The 23,260-nt window shown below is 42.4% G+C and overlaps 1 pseudogene; it reads right to left on the bottom strand.

Moving 5' to 3' along the window:
* Positions 1–23,260, bottom strand: part of LOC100847383 (ATP-binding cassette sub-family C member 4-like) — a 131,126-nt pseudogene that overhangs the window by 70,232 nt on the left and 37,634 nt on the right.

Raw genomic sequence — 23,260 nt, 5'->3', positions numbered from 1 at the left:
TATACAGTATGTGTGTATGTGTGTGTGTGTGTGTGTATGTGTGTATGTGTGTGTGCATGTATAAAACAGATAAAGAGTTCCTGGCCATGGGGCTCTCTTTGTTACCTTCTCAACAAGTATACTGGTTCCTCTCTAATAAGAGAATATGGCTTCAAACTCCAGTACATTTAGAACCTGGGCATTTTCACTGTTTTACTTTTGGGTTACCAACAATAAACAGGTGAGCTGGTAGGAAATTATTTCATAAATACTAACTAAATCCCACCACGTGCCAAGCACCATGTGGCACTGCTAGAACTCAGAGAGGAAGGCCCTCCCCAGGACATCAGGAAGCAGGTGGCACAGGACAGGCTGAGAACACAAGACCAATGACATAGACTCTGAATGCAAACCCCGTACACTCTGCTTTCCCCCTCGTGTGTCAATATCATATCACTACTTGTCATAAATTATCACTTATGTCATCATTCTAAAAAGAAAATAGTCTTAAGTTTCTATCTCTTAAAAAATATTTTACAAGCATCTTTTCACAATCACTGACTCTTCTCCTTAGTCAATGTCCTCTCTCTTCCACAGCAGGAATGGCTGCACCTCTCACATAGTAGCTATTGATGCAAAGTAGCTGAATAAAACCAAGTCTTATAAACTGCTACAAAGCTGACAAACACATACAAGAAAACTCCTTCTTGTCTTGCAAATGCTATACATAATTCAATGAGAAAAGCTAGAGTGGTAGAGACATTACTTTGCCAACAAAGGTCCGTCTAGTTCAGGCTATGGTTTTTCGAGTGGTCATGTATGGGTGTGAGAGTTGGACTGTGAAAAAAGCTGAGCGCCGAAGAATTGATGCTTTTGAACTGTGGTGTTGGAGAAGACTCTTGCGAGTCCCTTGGACTGCAAGGAGATCCTACCAGTCCATTCTAAAGGCGATCAGTCCTAGGTGTTCTTTGGAAGGACTGATGCTAAAGCTGAAACTCCAATACTTTGGACACCTGATGTGAAGAGTTGACTCATTGGAAAAAACTCTGATGGTAGGAGGGATTGGGTGCAGGAGGAGAAGGGGACAACAGAGGATGAGATGGCTGGATGGCATCACCGACTTGATGGACAAGAGTTTGGGTGAACTCCGGGAGTTGGTGATGGACAGGGAGGCCTGGCATGCTGCAATTCATGGGGTCACAAACAGTCAGACACGACTGAGTGACTGAACTGAACTGAACCCCAGTTAGCTCAAAATGTGACTTTATTTGGAAATTTGCTTGTTGTAAATATAATCAATTAAAGTGAGTTCACAGTGGATTAGGGTGGGCCCTGAATCCAATATGACTGGAGTCTTCATGAGAAATGCAGAGACAGATAGGCATGCAAAAATACAGCTACCTGATGATGGAGACAGAGGCTGGGGTGATGGCTTTCAAGCCAAGGAACGCCAGGGTTTGCCTGCAACTACTCAGAGCTAGCATAGGCAAGAAAGGATGCTTCTTTATCGGATTCAGAGGTATCCTGACCCTGTTAACACTTTGATTTCAGACTTCTAGCTTCCAGGACTGTGAAACAAAACATTCCTGTGGTTTAAGCTACATGTTTTGTGGTACTTTGTATCCGCAGCCTCTGGAAACCCATTCAGAGCCTCACAAGGATTATTGCATGAGAGAAAAACAAATGAACCCTGTAAGCAGCTTTAACCTGGGTAACTCTGGGACCCACAGGCAAACTGAATTCTTACCAACACAGGGGGTGCAACTGAAACAAGCATGTGAGGATGTTTGAGAAAGAAAATGACACATAAATAGTAATTTACTACCTTAAACCTCTTGACACCCCATCTATCATGCCTCAGAGTCATAAATGTGATTGCAAACTTCTACTTAAAAAGGAGAAAGAGTAAAAACTAAACGTGAAAACCGGTCTGCTGGAAAAGAAAGACAGGATCCTTTCATTTCTGTCAAATATCAGCTGACGGAAGATGGGATTCATTCATTCCTTCCTCCTCTCATCCAAGCTCACTGAGAACCTAACACTGAGCACAGTGACTTCTACCCTCAATGAGCCTGTGTCCATCAGGAGGCAGGATGTACTGAGAGTGGTCTGAGGACACAATCACAGGCTTTCAACCACCGCAGCCTGAGTTCTCTCTCCACACCACCTCTCCCATTGTCAGCCAGGTACCAGCTCTCACCTGTTCTGACACAATTCATCTCTCTCCCAATTTTCTTTTCTTCTGGAAACAACATAATTTCAGAATCTCACTCACTATTAGTTATTTCAATAATGCAACGTTTCTTTTGCTGGTTTCTTCCCTAGCCCTCCCCAATACCACTGACCTACCCCAAGACAACTCCCTCCTGATCTCCTTACAGCATCTCTGAGTGTCCACAAGCTTAATACCCACCAGTGACCCACCAGCACCTAAGTCCACACTCCCCAGGTGGCCTCTGCCTGGACACCCTGAGTACTGACCCCACCCACCCTTCCGGCCCATCTCACATACTAACCCTACTGGGAACAAGCTTAGCACATCCCCAGCTGGCACTGCCCTCCCTACCTCTGAATCCCCAGAGGAATACTAGGTCACACAGAGGGGAGACACTACATCATTCATGCACTTATACAGTTGCAACTCCAGCTAAGACTGAGCCTTGCACAGTCAGCCCATCGAGGGCATCAGCTAAAGGAAGGAACAGACTGCACAGCTGTTCAAACCATCCAACCATTGACTGCATGGCTACAGCCTCACATAGTCTAAGCTGACACAGCAACAAGCAAAAGGTGATGAGACAGGCTGGGACCCGGAACCCTCTACGGGAGTGCTTACACCTGGACTAACGTCTCTTTAGCAACAAAATACAAAGAAATCATAAGAGACTAAACACATCTTTACACGAGGAAAGGCACTTATGAACAGTAAGATACAAAAACACCACAAGCCAACTGGCATTTCTGAGCTGCTGGGAGCAAAGCAGGGAACTGTTTACAATCCTGGCACATAGCAACTACAAGACTGGGGGCAGACCACATAAATGACCCCTGTGGCTTAAACTGCCAAGCCTCCCCTACCCTCACCCCACTTAAGGAACCAGCCCACTCTTCTCAAAGAGTCAACACGGCATCAGTTTCTTGTGTCCATACTTTGTGCTGCAGCACAAGCCTCAGTAAAGGCTTGCTTGAATTTCTCGTCTGGCCTATCATCAACTGCTATTGATTAAAAAGACCAAGGGCCCTGGAGAGAAATATATGTGTTATATATCTGGCCGGGAGGCGAGACACAGGAAGAGCTCAGGGACAAGAGAGCCTTCCTCCCCGTTCCTGTCCCTCGTCCCTTGGGAAGCTGAGCTGAGCTTCCTGCCTGGGATTCCATGAGACACCACTGAAACTGCACGGATTTTTCTCTCTCTCTCAAAACTATCTTGAGGGAGTTTTGGTTCCCTCAGAGCAAAACTCTACCAGCAGACGTCATGTCTAAGCCTTGGAAGACTGGCTTCAAGCTACGGATCCAGTGTTAAAATTTTTCTCAGACTTGTTCCTCTCTCCTGACCCCTAGATTGTTTCAGATAACTAACCGCAGCCGGGACGAGCAACCCACGCCCGAGGCCAGGGGCGGTGGCTGGGAGGACCAATCCCACTTCCAATGAGCCGTGGCTGCGTGGGCACAGGAGGGCCTAGAGGAGCTATCCCACATTGAAGGGCAGGAAGGGCGGCAGTGAGGAGATACCCCTCATCCAAGGTAAGGAGAAGTGGCTGTGCTTTGCTGAAGCAGCCGTGAAGAGATAACCCACACCCAACGTAAGAGAAACCCAAGTAAGACGGTAGGTGTTGCAAGCGGGCATCAGAGGGCAGACACACTGAAACCATATACACAGAAAACTAGTCAATCTAATCACACTAGAACCACAGCCTTGTCTAACTCAATGAAACTAAGCCATGCCCGTGGGGCAACCCAAGATGGTTAGGTCATGGTGGAGAGGTCTGACAGAATGTGGTCCACTGGAGAAGGGAATGGCAAACCACTTAAGCATTCTTGCCTTGAGAACGCCATGAACAGCATGAAAAGGCAAAATGATCGGATACTGAAAGAGAAATTCCCCAGGTCAGTAGGTGCCCAATATGCTACTGGAGATCAGTGGAGAAATAACTCCAGAAAGAATGAAGGGATGGAGCCAGAGCAAAAAGAATACCCAGCTGTGGATGTGACTGGTGATAGAAGCAAGGTCTGATGATATAAAGAGCAATATTGCATAGGAACCTGGAATGTCAGCTCCATGAATCAAGGCAAATTGGAAGTGGTCAAACAAGAGATGGCAAGAGTGAATGTCCACATTCTATGAATCAGAAAACTGAAATGGACTGGAACGGGTGAATTTAACTCAGATGACCATTATATCTACTACTGCGGGCAGGAATCCCTCAGAAGAAATGGAGTAGCCATCATGGTCAACAAAAGAGTCCGAAATGCAGTACTTGGATGCAATCTCAAAAACGATAGAATGATCTCTGTTCGTTTCCACAGCAAAACATTCAATATCACAGTATTCCAAGTCTATGCCCCAACCAGTAATGCTGAAGAAGCTGAAGTTGAACGGTTTTATGAAGACCTCCAAGACCTTTTAGAACTAACACCTAAAAAAGATGTTCTTTTCATTATAGGGGACGGGAATGCAAAAGTAGCAAGTAAAGAAACACCTGGAGTAACAGGCAAATTTGGCCTTGGAATACGGAATGAAGCAGGGCAAAGACTAATAGAGTCTTGCCAAGAAAATGCACTGGTCATAACAAACACCCTCTTCCAACAACACAAGAGAAGACTCTACACATGGACATCACCAAATGGTCAACACAAAAATCAGATTGATTATATTCTTTGCAGCCAAAGATGGAGAAGCTCTATACAGTCAGCAAAAACAAGACCAGGAGCAGACTGTGGCTAAGACCATGAACTCCTTATTGCCAAATACAGACTGAAATTGAAGAAAGTAGGGAAAACCACTGGACCATTCAGGTATGATCTAAATCAAATCCTTTATGATTATACAGTGGAAGTGAGAAATAGATTTAAGGGCCTAGATCTGATAGATGGAGTGCCTGATGAACTATGGAATGAGGTTAGTGACACTGTACAGTACACAGGGATCCAGACCATGCCCATGGAAAAGAAATGCAAAGGAGCAAAATGGCTGTCTGGGGAGGCCTTACAAATAGCTCTGAAAAGAAGAGAAGTGAAAAGCAAAGGAGAAAAGGAAAGATATAAACATCTGAACGCAGAGTTCCAAAGAATAGCAAGAAGAGATAAGACATCCTCCTTCAGTGATCAATGCAAAGAAAGAGAGGAAAACAACCAAATGGGAAAGACTAGAGATCCCTTCAAGAAAAGCAGAGATACCAAAGGAACATTTCATGCAAAGATGGGCTCAATAAAGGACAGAAATGGTATGGACCTAACAGAAGCAGAAGATATTAAGAAGAGATGGCAAGAATACACAGAAGAACTGTACAAAAAAGATCTTCACGACCCAGATAATTACGATGGTGTGATCACTAACCTAGAGCCAGACATCCTGGAATGTGAAGTCAAGTAGGCCTTAGAAAGCATCACTATGAACAAAGATAGTGGAGGTGATAGAATTCCAGTTGAACTATTCCATAATCCTGAAAGGTGATGTTGTGAAAGTGCTGCACTCAATATGCCAGCAAATTTGGAAAACTCAGCAGTGGCCACAGGATGGGAAAAGGTCAGTTTTCATACCAATCCCAAAAAGGCAATGCCAAAGAATGCTCAAACTACTGCACAATTGCACTCATCTCACACACTAGTAAAGTAATGCTCAAAATTCTCCAAGCCAGGCTTCAGCAATATGTGAACTGTGAATTTCCAGATGTTCAAGCTGGTTTTCGAAAAGGCAGAGGAACCAGAGATCAAATTGCCAACATCTGCTGGATCATGGAAAAAGCAAGAGAGTTCCAGAAAAACACCTATTTCTGCTTTACTGGCTATGCCAATGCCTTTGACTGTATGGATCACAATAAACTGGAAAATCCTGAAAGAGATGGGAATACCAGACCACCTGATCTGCCTCTTGAGAAATTTGTATGCAGGTCAGGAAGCAAGAGTTAGAACTGGACATGGAACAACAGACTGGTTCCAAATAGGAAAAGGAGTACGTCAAGGCTATATATTGTCACACTGCTTATTTAACTTATATGCAGAGTACATCATGAGAAACGCTGGACTGGAAGAAACACAAGCTGGAATCAAGATTGCTGGGAGAAATATCGATAACCTCAGATATGCAGATGACACCACCCTTATGGCAGAAAGTGAAGAGGAACTAAAAGCCTCTTGATGAAAGTGAAAGTGGAGAGTGAAAAAGTTGGCTTAAAGCTGAACATTCAGAAAACGAAAATCATGGCATCCTGTCCCATCACTTCATGGGAAATAGATGGGGAAACAGTGGAAATTGTGTCAGACTTTATTTTTCTGGGCGCCAAAATCACTACATATGGTGACTGCAGCCATGAAATTAAAAGACGCTTACTCCTTGGAAGGAAAGTTACGACCAACCTAGATAGCATATTCAAAAGCTGAGACATTACTTTGCCAACAAAGGTCCGTCTAGTCAAGGCTATGGTTTTTCCTGTGGTCATGTATGGATGTGAGAGTTGGACTGTGAAGAAGGCTGAGCACCATAGAATTGAAGCTTTTGAACTGTGGTGTTGGAGAAGACTCTTGAGAGTCCCTTGGACTGCAAGGAGATCCAACCAGTCCATTCTGAAGGAGATCAGCCCTGGGTGGTCTTTGGAAGGAATGATGCCAAGGCTGAAACTCCAGTACTTTGGCCACCTCATGTGAAGAGTTGACTCATTGGAAAAGACTCTGATGCTGGGAGGGATTCAGGGTAGGAGGAGAAGAGGACGACAGAGAATGAGATAGCTGGATGGCATCACTGACTTGATGGACGTGAGTCTGAGTGAACTCCGTGAGTTGGTGATGGACAGGGAGGCCTGGCATGCTGCAATTCATGGGGTCGCAAAGAGTCAGCCATGACTGAGTATTGATCTGATCTGATCTGATATCTGTTCTAGACAGAATCAAATACAGTTTCAGCTTAAGCGTGTAACCAAGACATCAATACTCAATGTATATACTTTCAAATAGAAATTCTTCACTTTCAAACAAAAAATAAAGAAAAGGAAAATTATGCCTTAGTGAAGAATTAAATTTATTGAGCACTTGTCCACAAATTATATCTCTGAGGGGGACAGATTTCACAGTCTTCCAACGGTTAAATGAGACCCCATTCAATACATGATCAGCTCATAAAGGTGCCAGAAATGCTGGCTGGGTTTTTCTGCAATACTCATTCTGATGAAAAAGCTGAAATTAAATGGCCATTAGAGCCATGAAGTGCAGACCTAGAATAGCAAATGCAGGAAACTATCAACGCCAGAACTGCAGCCAAAAAGACTGACTTGGTCATGACTGGTAATGGAAACCTAGAGCTGTTTTCTGAACAATATAACCTCAGAGACACATTTTACTAGATGTTAAAGTTATTGAAGACTTTTAGTGAGTGCTTTGAAGTTGAGATCTTTTGCCATTCTCCTGGAGTCATCCAGTGCCATGACCATGGGTCCCCCTTCCTCAGTCAGAGAAAAATAGACAGCCTTCTTTGGCTTATGAGGACATAATAAATCATTCATTTTCAGAGAGCTGGTTTAATCTTCATGTTAAACAGAAATACTTGAACACCTACTGTGTGCCAGGCTCTTGTCTTTGTGATAAAAATTATTTACCCCTGACTATTTAGGGACAGTTTTTTTTTTTTAATTAATTAATTTATTTATTTTAATTGGAAGCTAATTACTTTACAATATTGTAGTGGTCTTGCCAAACATTGACATGAATCAGCCATGGGTGTACATGTGTTCCCCATCCTGAAGCCCCCTAGCACCTCCCTCCCCATCCCATCTCCCAGGGTCATTCCTGAGCACCCAGTTTCATGCATCGAACCAGGACTAGTGATCTGTTTCATATATGGTAATATACATGTTTCAATGCTATTCTTTCAAATCATCCTACCCTCATCTTCTCTCACAGAGTCCAAAAGTCGGTTCTTTACATCTGTGTCTCTTTTGCTGTCCCGCATATAGGGTTATCATTACCATTTTTCTAAATTCCATACATATGTGTTAATATACTGTATTGATGTTTTTCTTTCTGACTTAACTCTCTATAATAGGCTCCAGTTTCATCCACCTCATCAGAACTAATTCAAATGCATTCTTTTTAATAGCTGAGTAATATTCCATTGTGTATATGTACCACAGATTTCTTATCCATTCATCTGCTGATGGACATCTAGGTTGCTTCCATGTCCTGGCTATGAAAAACAGTGCTGCAATGAAATCGGGGTACATGTGTCTCTTTTATACCTGGTTTCCTTGGTGTGAATGCCCAGCAGTGGGATTGCTGTGTTGTATGGCTACGACCAGCACACTTAGTGCAGGTGGCTGCGACCTGCACACTTAGCAGGGCCAAGAGGAGCTACCCCACGTCCGAGGTCAGGGGCAGTGGCTGAGAGTGCCAGGCTGTACGGGGTAGGAACGGCCGAAAGGAGCTACCCCACGTCCAGATAAGGGGTGGTGGCTGAGAGGAGCTACCCCACCTCCAAGAAGCAGTGGCTGCACAGGCGCAGGAGGGCCTAGAGGAACTATTCCATGTTCAAAGTCAGAAGGGGCGGTGGTAAAGAGATACCCCTCGTCCAAGGTAAGGAACAATGGCTGCACTTTGCTGGAGCAGCCGTGAAGAGCTACCCCACGTCCAAGGTAAGAGAAACCCAAGTAAGACGGTAGGTGTTGCAAGAGGGCATCAGAGGGCAGACACATTGAAACCATACTCACAGAAATCTAGTCAATCTAATCACACTAGGACCACAGCCTTGTCTAAATAAAGGAAACTAAGCCATGCCTGTGGGGCCACTCACAACGGGCAGGTCATGGTTGAGAGGTCTGACAGAATGTGGTCCACTGGAGAAGGGAATGGCAAACCACTTCAGTATTATTGCCTTGAGAACCCAATGAACAGTAGGAAAAGGCAAAATAATAGGATACTGAAAGAGCAACACCCCAGGTCAGTAGGTGCCCAATATGCTACTGGAGATCAGTGGAGAAATAACTCCAGAAAGAATGAAGGGATGGAGCCAAAGTAAAAACAATACCCAGTTGTGGATATGACTGATGATAAAAGCAAGATCCAATGTGGTAAGAGCAATATTGCATAGGAACCTGGAATGTCAGCTCCATGAATCAAGGCAAATTGGAAGTCGTCAAACAAGAGATGGCAAGAGTGAATGTCCACATTCTATGAATCAGAAAACTGAAATGGACTGGAATGGGTGAATTCAACTCAGATGACCATTATATCTACTACTGCGGGCAGGAATCCCTCAGAAGAGATGGAGTAGCCATCATGGTCAACAAAAGAGTCCGAAATGCAGTACTTGGATGCAATCTCAAAAACGACAGAATGATCTCCGTTCGTTTCAAAGGCAAACCATTCAATATCACACTAATCCAAGTCTATGCCCCAACCAGTAACGTTGAAGAAGATGAACGGTTTTATGAAGACCTCCAAGACCTTTTAGAACTAACACGCAGTCCAGGTTCGATGCACGATACTGGATGCTTGGGGCTAGTGCACTGGGACGACCCAGAGGGATCGTATGGGGAGGGAGGAGGGAGGAGGGTTCAGGATGGGAACACATGTATACCTGTGGTGGATTCATTTTGATATTTGGCAAAACTAATACAATTATGTAAAGTTTAGAAATTAAATAAAATTAAAAACAAAAAAACAAAACAAAACAAAAAAGAACTAACACCCAAAAAAGATGTCCTTTTCATGATAGGGGACTGAAATGTAAAAGTACGAAGTCAAGAAACACATGGAGTAACAGGCAAATTTGGCCTTGGAATACGGAATGAAGCAGGGCAAAGACTAATAGAGTTTTGCCAAGAGAATGCACTGGTCATAACAAACACCCTCTTCCAACAACACAAGAGAAGACTCTACACATGGACATCACCAGATGCTCAACACTGAAATCAGATTGATTATATTCTTTGCAGCCAAAGATGGAGAAGCTCTATACAGTCAGCAAAAACAAGACCAGGAGCAGACTGTGGCTAAGACCATGAACCCCTTATTGCCAAATTCAGACTTAAATTGAAGAAAGTAGGGAAAACCACTAGACCATTCATGTATGATCTAAATCAAATCCCTTATGACTATAGAGTGGAAGTGAGAAATAGATTTAAGGGCCTAGATGTGATAGACAGAGTGCCTAATGAACTATGGAATGAGGTTCGTGACATTGTAAAATGTCCTGGAGACAGGAATCAAGACCATCCCCATGGAAAAGAAATGCAAAGGAGCAAAATGGCTGTCTGGGGAGGCCTTACATATAGCTGTGAAAACAAGAGAAGTGAAAAGCAAAGGAGAAAAGGAAAGACATAAACATCTGAATGCAGAGTTCCAAAGAATAGCAAGGAGAGATAAGAAAGCCTTCCTCAGTGATCAATGCAAAGAAATAGAGGAAAACAACAGATTGGGAAAGACTAGAGATCTCCTCAAGAAAAGTAGAGATATCAAGGGAACATTTCATGCAAAGATGGGCTCGATAAAGGACAGAAATGGTATGGCCCTAACAGAAGCAGAAGATATTAAGAAGAGGTGGCAAGAATGCACAGAAGAACTGTACAAAAACATCTTCACAACCCATATAATCACGATGGTGTGATCACTCACCTAGAGCCAGACATCCTGGAATGTGAAGGTAAGTGGGTTTTAGAAAGCATCACTATGAACAAAGCTAGTGGAGGTGATGGGATTCCAGTTGAGCAGCCATGAAATTAAAAGACGCTTACTCCTTGGAAGGAAAGTTATGACCAAACTAGACAGCATATTCAAAAGCAGAGACATTACTTTGCCAACAAAGGTCCGTCTAGTCAAGGCTATGGTTTTTACTGTGGTCATTTATGGATGTGAGAGTTGGACTGTGAAGAAGGCTGAGTGCCGAAGAATTGATGCTTTTGAACTGTGGTGTTGGAGAAGACTCTTGAGAGTCCCTTGGACTGCAAGGAGATCCAACCAGTCCATTCTGAAGGAGATCAGCCCTGGGATTTCTTTGGAAGGAATGATGCTAAAGCTGAAACTCCAGTACTTTGGCCACCTGATGCAAAGAGTTGACTCATTGGAAAAGACTCTGATGCTGGGAGGGATTGGGGGCAGGAGGAGAAGGGGACGACAGAGGATGAGATGGCTGAATGGCATCACTGACTTGATGGACGTAGGTCTGAGTGTAGTCCAGGAGTTGGTGATGGACAGGGAGGCCTGGCGTGCTGCGAATCATGGGGTCACAAAGAGTCGGACACGACTGAGTGACTTAACTGAACTGAACTCAACTGATGGCAGTTCTATTTCCAGTTTTTAAAAGAATCTCCATTCTGGTCTCTATGCTGCTGCTGCTGCAAAGTCGCTTCAGTTGTGTCCAACTCTGTGCAACCCCATAGATGGCAGCCCATCAGGCTTCCCTTCCCTGGGATTCTCCAGGCAAGAACACTGGAGTGGGTTGCCATTTCCTTCTCCAATGCATGAAAGTGAAAAGTGAAAGTCAAGTCACTCAGTCGTGTCCAACTCTTAGCGACCCCATGGACTGCAGCCTACCAGGCTCTCCGTCCATGGGATTTTCTAGGCAAAAGTACTGGAGTGGGCTTCTATTGCCTTCTCCACTGCTCTCCATAGTGGCTTTATTAGTTTGCATTCCCACCAACAGTGAACAGTGTAAGAGGGTTCCCTTTTCTCCACCCACTCTCCAGCATTTATTGCTTGTAGACTTTTGGATCACAGCCATTCTGACTGGCGTGAAATGGTACCTCATTGTGGTTTTGATTTGCAGTTCTCTGATAATGAGTGATGTTGAGCATCTTGTCATGTTTTTGTTAGCCATCTGTATGTGTTCTTTGGAGAAATGTCTCTTTAGGTCTTTGGTCCATTTTTTTGACTGGGTTGTTTATTTTTCTGGAATTGAGCTACATCAGATGCTTGTATATTTTTGGAATTAATTTTTTGTCAGTTTCTTCATTTGCTATTATTTTCTCCCATTCTGAAGGCTATCTTTTCACGGTGCTTATAGTTTCCTTCATTGTGCAAAATCCTTTAAGTTTAATTAGGTCCGATTTGTTTATTTTTCTCTTGGCAAAACTCTGTTAGCCTTTGGCCTGCTTCATTCCATATTCCAAGGCCAAATTTGCCTGTTAACCTAGGTGTTTCTTGACTTCCTACTTTTTCATTCCAGGCCCCTATAATGAAAAGGACATCTTTTTTGGGTGTTAGTTCTAAAAGGTATTATAGGTCTTCATAGAACTGTTCAACTTCAGCTTCTTCAGTGTTACTGGTTGGGGCATAGACTTGCACTACTGTGATATTCAATGGTTTGCCTTGGAAACAAACAGAGATCACTCTGTCGTTCTTGAGATTGCATTCAAGTACTGCATTTCAGACTCTTTTGTTGACCATGATGGCTACTCCATTTCTTCTGAGGGATTCCTGACAACAGTAGTAGATATAATGGTCATCTGAGTTAAATTCACCCATTCCAGTCCATTTTAGTTCGCTGATTCCTAAAATGTCATTGTTCATTCTTGCCATCTCCTGTTTGACTACTTCCAATTTGCTTTGATTCATGGACCTGACATTCCAGGTTCCTATGCAATATTGCTCTTTACAGCATTGGACCTTGCTTCTATCACCAGTCACATCCACAACTGGGTATTGTTTTTGCTTTGGCTCCATTCTTTCATTCTTTCTGGAGTTATTTCTGCACTGATCTCCAGTACAATATTGGGCACCTATCAACTCTACACATGGACATCACCAGATGGTCAAAACCGAAATCAGATTGATTATATTCTTTCCAGCCAAAGATGGAGAAGCTCTATGCAGTCAGCAAAAATAAGACCAGGAGCTGACTGTGGCTCAGATCATGAACTCCTTATTGCCAAATTCAGGCTTAAATTGAAGAAAGTAGGGAAAACCACTAGACCATCCAGGTATGACCTAAATAAAATCCTTTATGATTATACAGTGGAAGTGAGAAATAGATTTAAGGGACTAGATCTGATAGATAGAGTGCCTGATGAACTATCGACAGAGGTTCATGACATTGTCCAGGAGACAGGGATCAAGACCATACCCATGGACACAAGACAAGGTGCCCACTCTCACCACTACTATTCAACATAGTCTTGGAAGTTTTGGCCACAGCAATCAAAGCAGAAAAATAAACAAAAGGAATCCAAATTCGAAAAGAAGAAGTAAAACTCTCACTGTTTGCAGATGACATGATCCTCTTTAGTGTAGAAAACCCTAAAGACTCCACCAGAAAATTACTAGAGCTAATCAATGAATATAGTAAATTTCAGGATATAAAATCAACACACAGAAATCCCTTGCATTCTTATACACTAATAATGAGAAAATAGAAAGAGAAATTAAGAAACAATTCCATTCACCATTGCAACGAAAAGAATAAAATAGTTAAGAATATATCTACCTAAAGAAACTAAAGACCTATATGTAGAAAACTATAAAACACTGATGAAAGAAATCAAAGATGACACTAAGAGATTGAAAAATATACCATGTTCATGGATTGGAAGAATCAATATAGTGAAAATGAGTATACTACCCAAAACAATCTATAGATTCAATGCAATCCCTGTCAAGCTACCAATGGTATTTTTCACAGAGCTAGAAGAAATAATTTCACAATTTGTATGGAAATACAAAAAACCTTGAATAACCAAAGTAATCTTGAGAAAGAAGAATGGAACTGGAGGAATCAACCTGCCTGACTTCAGGCTCTACTATAAAGCCACAATCATAGAGACAGTATGGTACTGGCACAAAGACATAAATGTAGATCAATGGAACAAAATAGAAAGCCCAGAGATAAACCCATGCAACTATGGACACCTTATCTTTGACAAAGGAGGCAAGAATATACAATGGAGAAAAGACAATCTCTTTAACAAGTGGTGCTGGGAAAACTGGTCAACAACTTATAAAAGAATGAAACTAGAACACCTTCTCAGAGAACGCAATGGCACCCCACTCCAGTACTCTTGCCTGGAAAATCCCATGGACGAATAGGTCTGGTAGGCTGCAGTCCATGGGGTTGCAAAAAGTTGGACACGACTGAGCGACTTGACTTTAACTTTTCACTTTCATGCATTGGAGAAGGAAATGGCAACCCACTCCAGTGTTCTTGCCTGGAGAATCCCAGGGACGGCGGAGCCTGGTTGGCTGCCATCTATGGGGTCGCAGAGTCGGACATGACTGAAGCAACTTAGCAACTGCAGCAGCAGCAGAACACTTTCTAACACTGCCAGGAGCCACCACGGGAGATCCTACCCATGACAAAGGTCATGTGGAGAAGACCTGACAGGCAAAGGCAGATCAGGACTCGAGGGATTCCCTGGACCTGCTCAAGCATCTACCCCGAAACCAAAATCTGTCTGTCTACTGTTTCCTATACTATGCCTTTCCCCAACTCTTCTGACATTAACAGGGGGCTATCCCCGGCCACCTTTCTCTGAAGAAAATCAACTTAAGGCTCTAGTTAATAAGTCTTCTGGGCTTGATAGGAGTATTTCAATTCTAACCCCTCTGTCACCATTTTAGCTTGCTTGGCAGGTTTATCCATACTCTTGCAACTAACGCACATGATTGTTCACAACACCCCAAGCATAACCTTCGAGCGATAAAAAAGCTTTATTAAAATAATACTGCATTGTTGAGCCAATGTTTGCCACCGAGTTTCCTTGTCCTTTACCCAATGTGCACCTGGGAGTACATTAGCTAATATAGTTGGTATGCAAGAAAAACAAGCAGTAGCCTTGACATTAGCAACATAAGAGCCTTGAGTTAATAAGTTATTTCTTTATTGTAACCCACTACACGTTTGCTCCATAAGAATTTAGCTTTGTTTCCTGAGGGGGACTGCAGTTCGGAAAGATAAAAGGAAAACAAGTTTTCTGATTGGCCAACCTTTATCAGGAAAGAGTCACAAAATTTTAACAGGCCACAAGGCCAGAAAATAATGTACATAAGACCTTTGTTTATAAAAAAGCTATGCAGAAAATGTCCTGGTTCCAATAAAGGTAAAACTGATGTAATGTTGAGTTGACTCTGCATGACTTTGTATCTTTCACTTCTGGAAATGTGTAACTCATGGTATAAAAGCTCCCTTTGAAAATAAAGCTGCAGACCTGCTTCATCAGAGCTTGGTCTCCCCGTGTTATTCTTTCTCTCTTTCTTTCTTTCTCTCTTCTTTTTTCAGGCTTATCCCCTGGAGTGCAGAGGCCCTCTGAGTTCACTTTTTTGCCCGGGCTTCTAAAACCCTCTCAAGAAGGCGCTCTGGGTCTTCACCCCATCGAGAGGGTGCCTGAGGCCTCCATGAACAGAACAAGTCCCATGTCAGGGGCTTTATTGGCTTTCTGTGTAAATCAAGAAATACCAGCCTCTTTCTCTCTCCTTTACTTTCTCTCTTGCCGATGCCATTCATCCTGAGGGTATCCCTAGATCCTGCTGGGGCTGGACCCTGACATAACACTATACACAAAAATAAACTGAAAACGGATTAAAGATCAAAACATAAGACCAGAAACTATAAAACTCTTAGAGGAGAACACAGGCAAAACACTCTCCGACATAAATCACAGCAGGATCCTCTATGACCCACCTCCCAGAATATTGGAAATAAAAGCAAAAATAAACAAATGGGAAATAATTAAAATTAAAAGCTTCTGCACACACACAAAAAGAAACTATAAGCAAGGTGAAAAGACAGCCTTCAGAATGGGAGAAAATAATAGCAAATGAAGCAACTGACAAACAACTAATCTCAAAAATATACAAGCAACTCCTGCAGCTCAATTACAGAAAAATAAATGACCCAATCAAAAAATGGGCCAAAGAACTAAATAGACATTTCTCCAAAGAAGACATACAGATGGCTAACAAACACATGAAAATATGCTCAACATCACTCATTATCAGAGAAATGCAAATCAAAACCACAATGAGGTACCATTTCATGCCAGTCAGAATGGCTGCTATCCAAAAGTCTACAAGTAACAAATGCTGGAGAGGATGTGGATAAAAGGGAACCCTCTTACACTGTTGGTGGGAATGCAAACTAGTACAGCCACTATGGAGAACAGTGTGGAGATTCATTTAAAAACTGGAAATAGAACTGCGATACAAAACAGCAATCCCACTGCTGGGCATACACACCAAGGAAACCAGAATTGAAAAAGACACGTGTACCCCAATGTTCATTGCAGCACTGTTTATAATAGCCAGGACATGGAAGCAGCCTAGATGTCCATCAGCAGATGAATGGATAAAAAAGCTGTCATACATATACACAATGGAGTATTAGTCAGCCATTAAAAATAATACATTTGAATCAGTTCTAATGAGGTGGATGAAACTGGAGCCTATTATACAGAGTGAAGTAAGCCAGAAAGAAAAACACCAATACAGTATACTAACACATACATAAGGAATTTAGAAAGATGGTAACAATAACCCTGTATACGAGACAGCAAAAGAGACGTTGATGTATAGAACAGTCTTTTGGACTCTGTGGGAGAGGGAGAGGGTGGGATGATTTGGGAGGATGGCATTGAAACATGTATAATATCATATATAAAACAAATCACCAGTCCAGGTTCGATGCAGGATACAGGAAGCTTGGGGCTGGTGCACTGGGATGACCCAGAGGGATGGTATGGGGAGGCAGGTGGGAGGGGGAGTTCAGGATTGGGAACACTTGTACACCCATGGCGTATGCATGTTGATGTATGACAAAACCAAAACAATATTGTAAAGTAAATAATAATGATAATAAAAGAAAAGAAAAATATGTTAATTAAATTGAAACAAACAAACACAAAAACCATCCCCATGGAAAAGAAATGCAAAAAAGCAAAATGGCTGTCTGGGGAGACCTTACAAATAGCTGTGAAAAGAAAAGAAGTGAAAAGCAAAGGAGAAAACGAAGGATATAAGCATCTGAATGCAGAGTTGCAAAGAATAGCAAGGAGAGGTAAGAAAGCCTTCCTCAGCAATCAAAGCAAAAAAATAGAGGAAAACAACAGAATGGGAAAGACTAGAGATCTCCTCAAGAAAATTAGAGATACCAAAGGAACATTTCATGCAAAGATGGGACAATAAACAACAGAAATGGTAGGGACCTAACAGAAGCAGAAGATATTAAGAAGAGATGGCAAGAATACACAGAAGAACTGTACAAAAAAGATCTTCATGACCAAGATAATCACGATTTTGTGATCGCTCACCTACAGCCAGACATCCTGGAATGTGAAGTCAAGTGGGCCTTAGAAAGCATCACTATGAACAAAGTTAGTGGAGGTGATGGAATTCCAGTGGAGCTATTTCAAATCCTGAAAGATGATGCTGTGAAAATGCTGCTCTCAATATGCCAGCAAATTTGGAAAACTCAGCAGTGGCTGACAGGAAAATGTCAGTTTTCTTTCCAATCCCAGAGAAAGGCAATGCCAAAGAATGCTTAAACTACCACACAATTGCACTCATCTCACATGCTAGTAAGGTAATGCTCAAAATTCTCCAAGCCAGGCTTCAGCAATATGTGAACCGTGAACTTCCAGATGTTCAGGCTGGTTTTCGAAAAGGCAGAAGAACCAGAGATCAAATTGCCAACAACTCCGGGAGTTGTTGATGGACAGGAAGGCTTGGCATGCTGCGATTCATGGAGTTGCAAAGACTCGGACACGACTGAGTGGCTGAACTGAAGTGAACTGTTTATTTTTGCTTTTATTTCCATTACTCTGTTAGGTGGGTCATAGAGGATCCTGCTGTGATTTATGTCAAAGAGTGTTTGCCTATGTTTTCCTCTAGGAGTTTATAGTTTCTGGTCTTACATTTAGATCTTTAACCCATTTTGAGTTTATATTTGTGTATAAAAAAGGAGACAATAGGTATGGGTGGGAATCACAAGTTTGAAGGGAAGAGGGGAGCTAAAGACAGGCTTAGACACTAAGTAAACTAAGGACAGGAACAAAAATGCAGAGATCAGAAATCAACAAGAAAACATCTGTAAAGAATCCATTTTTAAACACAGAGAACTAAGTGAATCTGAGGCCACTCTTCCTGCCCAGGGAACAGGGACTTCTCAGCAAGTTCCTCCCCTCCCGGCCCAGAGAGGAATCCTAGTCACCCCAGGACTATGCATAGTCGCTGCCTAGTCATTCCAGTCAGCACAGCAGATGCAATTGTTTGCTTCTTCTGCTTGTAGACATTTTAATCATCCTGCAGCCATCACTGCATATCAAGAGCCTGTGCTGCTGCCATTGGTACTACTGGCCCTAAACAAGCATGGATTTTACAGTACTTTTAACTCACTTTACCTAAGAAAAGAGGGGAATACATACATTTTGTAAAGACTGCCTGCTTGGCACTGAAAGAGTTAAATCTCACTTAACAGGCACACAGTGACACCACATAAAAGGCGGAGTTTTAGGTAAAATCCACCTATAACTTTAAAAAGTTATCTTTCACTAAACCTTGATTCTTTGGATGCTGACGATGGCCTCTGACACCTTCTCGACGGCCATGGGGAAGTAGAGGGTGCTCGAAAACCTCAGTGCCTCCAACAGCATCACCACCACAAACACTTGGCTGGCTGTGACCAGGTTGTCAAGGAGCTCATTGCTGATGAAGATGACAAAAATCATGATTTTGCTTACAGTGAAAAATGTTGCCAAATTCATGCCCCTAAGGTAGGGACTTCTCAGAATTATGGAAATTTCCTTCCTGGAAAAGAAAGTAGGACAAAGATTTTATAAGAAGCATCAACATACAAGATGTGAATTCAGTGCCCTGTGTGAGTGGCCCCTTTCTAGGGAGTAGACACAGATTAAGATAAACCATCCCTCACATCATGGAGACATTAGCATAGTGAACACTCAGGGGTCTGCCTGACACCAGGACCATACACTGCATCACCACTTCACTCTTTCAAGTAAAAGGAGGCTTAATGCCACACTTGCAAACATTTTGGGTCAATCAGACGGGGTTTGAACATTCATTCAACAAGCATTCATAATCACAAGTCTGTGCCCGGCTCCTCACAGAAAGACACATCCTTTCCCTTCCAGGCACTCATGAACTTATGGGCAAAGAGAATTAGCAACCACAAAATTGGGAGACATTAGAGATGGTCATCACAGCCCCCAAAGGAGCTCAGAGAAGAGGCATGTAACTTGGAGCAATGGAGTCAGGGCAAGTCACACACACATGGAACCTGAGAAGATGAGCTGGAGTCAGTCAGGGCTGGCGGAGGCCAAAGAAGAAGGAAGATAGGAGTGTATTCCCAGCAGAGGGAGGGACCCCACAAAGGTGCAAAGTGAGAGGTGACAACGTGGCGTCAGAGTAATGTTCATCAGGTATTTAAATAAAAGTTGGAAAAACAGTCTACAAACATGAATATTATCATATGTGAAACAGATTGCCAGTCCAGGTTCGATGCATGAGACGAGGTGTTCAGGGCTGGTGCACTGGGATGACCCAGAGGAATGGGATGGGGAGAGAGGTGGGAGGGGGTTCAGGATGGGAAACACATGTACACCCATGGCTAATTCATGTCAATGTATGGCAAAACCACTACAATATTGTAAAGTAATTATCCTCCAATTAAAATAAATAAATTAAAAAAAAACATGAAGCAAAACAAAAGGGACAGTACTTTCATAGCTCCATTTGAAAAGAATAACAGTGATTTATGAGCTTTGTTGGTGTTAAAGAACCCACCTGCAATGCAGGAGACATGGGTTCAATCCCTGGGTCAGGAAGATCCTCTGGAGGAGGAAATGGCAACCCACTCTGGTATTCTTGCATGGGAAATCCCATGGACAGAGAAGCATGGAGAGCTACAGTCCATGGTGTCACAAAGAGTTGGATATGAGTGAGCGAATAAGCATGACAACAACAAAGAATAGTGATTCATATAGTTTGACTCAATATAGGTACAGCCAATCTCTATAGGGTTTCCCTGATAGCTTAGTTGGTAAAGAATCTGTCTGCAATGCAGGAGACCCTGGTTTGAGTCTTTGGTCGTGAAGGTCCATTGGAGAAGGGATAGGCTACCCACTCCAGTACCTTTGGACTTCCCTTGTGGCTCAGCTGATAAAGAATCCACCTGCAATATGGGAGACCTGGGTTCGATCCCTGGGTTGGGAAGATACCCTGGAGAAGGGAAAGGTTACCCACTCCAGTAATCTCCCTGTTTATTCTCCATCAACATAAATTACAATTTTAGTTTGAATATCATTGTCCAAATACTATATTAAAAACATTGCTTATTGAGATTAGAGGTATTAAGGACTACTTAGAATTTCATTTCTATATAAGTAAGAAGCATATACATTTTTTTTTCCTTTGAGATGATGGTAAATGGAAGAGCAGGTAAATGATGTATCCACTGTTCTCCTTAACCCTACTGCAACACGTTGGGGATGCAATGAATAGAAGGTATTTAAGTTCACCTTAATGTGAAGGTGAACTTAAATACTTCTTTGGTAAGACATCTAAAGCATTCTGTAGAATTGGAAATAAAGCATGAAAATATGGAGTGATATATATCCTTTACCTTCTCAATCTGGTAATAAGGTCTATAAATGACTTGTCCCAAGCACTCATTTTTATCGTTCTGATGCCCATTATGACTTCACTCATGGTCCTGATCCTGTCATCTGTGAAAGCTGTGGTCTTACTCCTAAGGGGACAATTGTGAGAAATGAGCCTTAGTGATCACAGCCCAACTTTCCGTGGCCACAGCAGTAGTAGTGGGCATGGGGGTGTGGAGGTGGAGGGTGGTGGCTAGGAAGTAAATGATTCTCTACTGTCCTTTTGCACTTAGAACACAGGCCAGTCCTACTCAAAGTACAAATGGATAAAAAGGCTTCAATTAGGAAGCCAACCCTTCAGCCCATTTCAAGAAGTAACTTGGAGAACATGCAGCACCAGCTAAGCAAAACTTGAAATGAGTCAGATATAAACCATCTGCTCAAGGATGTCACGGTCAGGTAGGGAAGGCAGAAAGACACGCAGAAAGACATAGTCTGTGATGTAATAAAACAGGAGAGAAGTTCTGGGGAGCAGAAAAGATGGGACTGTTAAATACACTGTGAAAGGAGAACAAGAAGAGCTTCAGAGACCTAGTAGCACTGGAACAGGGCTTCGAAGGATAGGAACATCTTTTCACAGCATAGACAGAAAAGGAAATTCCAAATAGAGAAAAATACCAAGTTAATAACTGTAAACACACAGAACATACACAAGAGCTCAATGAACTTCAAATAGTACAACATCACCATCACCTGACAATCTCCCACCTCCAACCCTTTGGGACCTGCTTCAGGTCTAACTCATCACCAGAAGGCTCTTCACCATGAGTCACTTTTCTATCATGTATGCTGCTGTGAATGTGGGGCTTTGTAAAGACACAATGAAGATCAGCCTTGCCCTTGGGGTGCTTATAACTTAAAGGCAACATGAACATAAAACTTGAAAAGGCTCCAACACAATCGTAACAAAAATATATGTGGTGATAAATGGGTCTACAAGATCATTACTATTTACCAATATTTAAATAACTTGAACATGGGTAAATTCTGCTGGAGGACGCTCTACTTATTCAGATATGGTGCCAACAGCAGCCGGTGAATGCTTTCACTGTTTCTGTTTCAGGATCAGCCTTCAGCTTAAGGCTGGAGTCTTCACTTGTTAAGCCTGAAGGGTCTACAACCCACACAAAGAAGAGACCAGAGAAGACATTTGTCTTGTTTTTGAACAAAAGCATCAAGCAGACTGTGGATGTTACCAATTACATATTATCGGTTTTTAAAACCAGTGTTTCTCTTACTGAAGTGAGGAAAGCAACTTCCCATGGCAGCTTTGCAACAGCAGAAGAGTAATGAGAACCACCATCCCAACAAGACATGATATTCCTATTTCCATCCAGAGGAGGGTGGTCACTGCAATAGATTGCAGTGGCCCCATTCACAGATAGTGCAAGAACATCATTACCTTAAAAGAGAAAGACAAAACCTTCTTAAGATGGTGTAAAAACCAATAAGGACACAGTGTAGAAACAATCTCCTCTGAAGGAATAGACAGGAACATAAACAGAAACTATCTCAGTGGGATTCAAACCTGCTAAAGCAGAAATCTTCTCCAACACCACGGTTCAAAAGCATCAATTTTTTTAGTGCTCAGCTTTCTTTAAGTCCAACTCTCACATCCACACATGACTATTGGAAAAACTATAGCTCTGACTAGATGGGCCTTTGTTGGCAAAGTACTGTCTCTCCTTTTTAATATGCTGTCTAGGTTGGTAATAGCTTTTCTTCCAAGTAGCAAGTGGTTTTTAATTTCATGGCTGCACTCACCATCTGCAGTGATTTTGGAGCCCACAAAAATAGTGTCTCTCACTGTTTCCATTGTTTTCCCATCTATTTCCCATGAAGTGATGGGACCAGATGCCATGATCTTTGTTTTTTAATGTCGAGTTTTTAACCAGCTTTTTCACTCTCCTCTTTCACTGTCATCAAGAGGCTTTTGAGTTCCTCTTCACTTTCTGCCATAAGGGTGGTGTCTGCATATCTGAGGTTATTGATATTTCTCCTGGCAATCTTGATTCCAGCTTGTGCTTCATCCAGCCTGGCATTTCACATGGTGTATTCTGCCTATAATTTAAATAAGCAGGGTGACAATATACAACCTTGACATACTCCTTTGCTACTCTGGAACCAGTCTGTTATTTCATGTGCAGTTCTAAATATTGCACCTTGACCTGCATACATATTTCTCAGGAGGCAGGTAAGGTGGTCTGGTATAACCATCTCCTGAAGAATTTTTCACAGTTTGTTATGATTTACAGTCAAAGGCTTCGGTGTAATCAATAAAGCAGAATTAGATGCTTTTCTGGAATTCTCTTGCTTTTTTGATGATCCAGTGGATGTTGGCAATTTGATCTCTGGTTCCTCTGTCTCTTCTAAATCCAGCTTGAACCTCTGGGAGTTCGTGGTTCACATACTGCTGAAGTCTGGCTTGGAGAATTTTGAACTTTACTAGTGTGTAAAATGAGTGCATTGTGCG

The sequence above is a fragment of the Bos taurus genome, unplaced genomic scaffold (assembly GCF_002263795.3).
Source record: "Bos taurus isolate L1 Dominette 01449 registration number 42190680 breed Hereford unplaced genomic scaffold, ARS-UCD2.0 Leftover_ScbfJmS_713, whole genome shotgun sequence".
Taxonomy (NCBI): Eukaryota; Metazoa; Chordata; class Mammalia; order Artiodactyla; family Bovidae; genus Bos; species Bos taurus.
The sequence above is the reverse complement of the archived record's forward strand: the minus strand, read 5'-3'. Positions and strand labels throughout refer to the sequence as shown.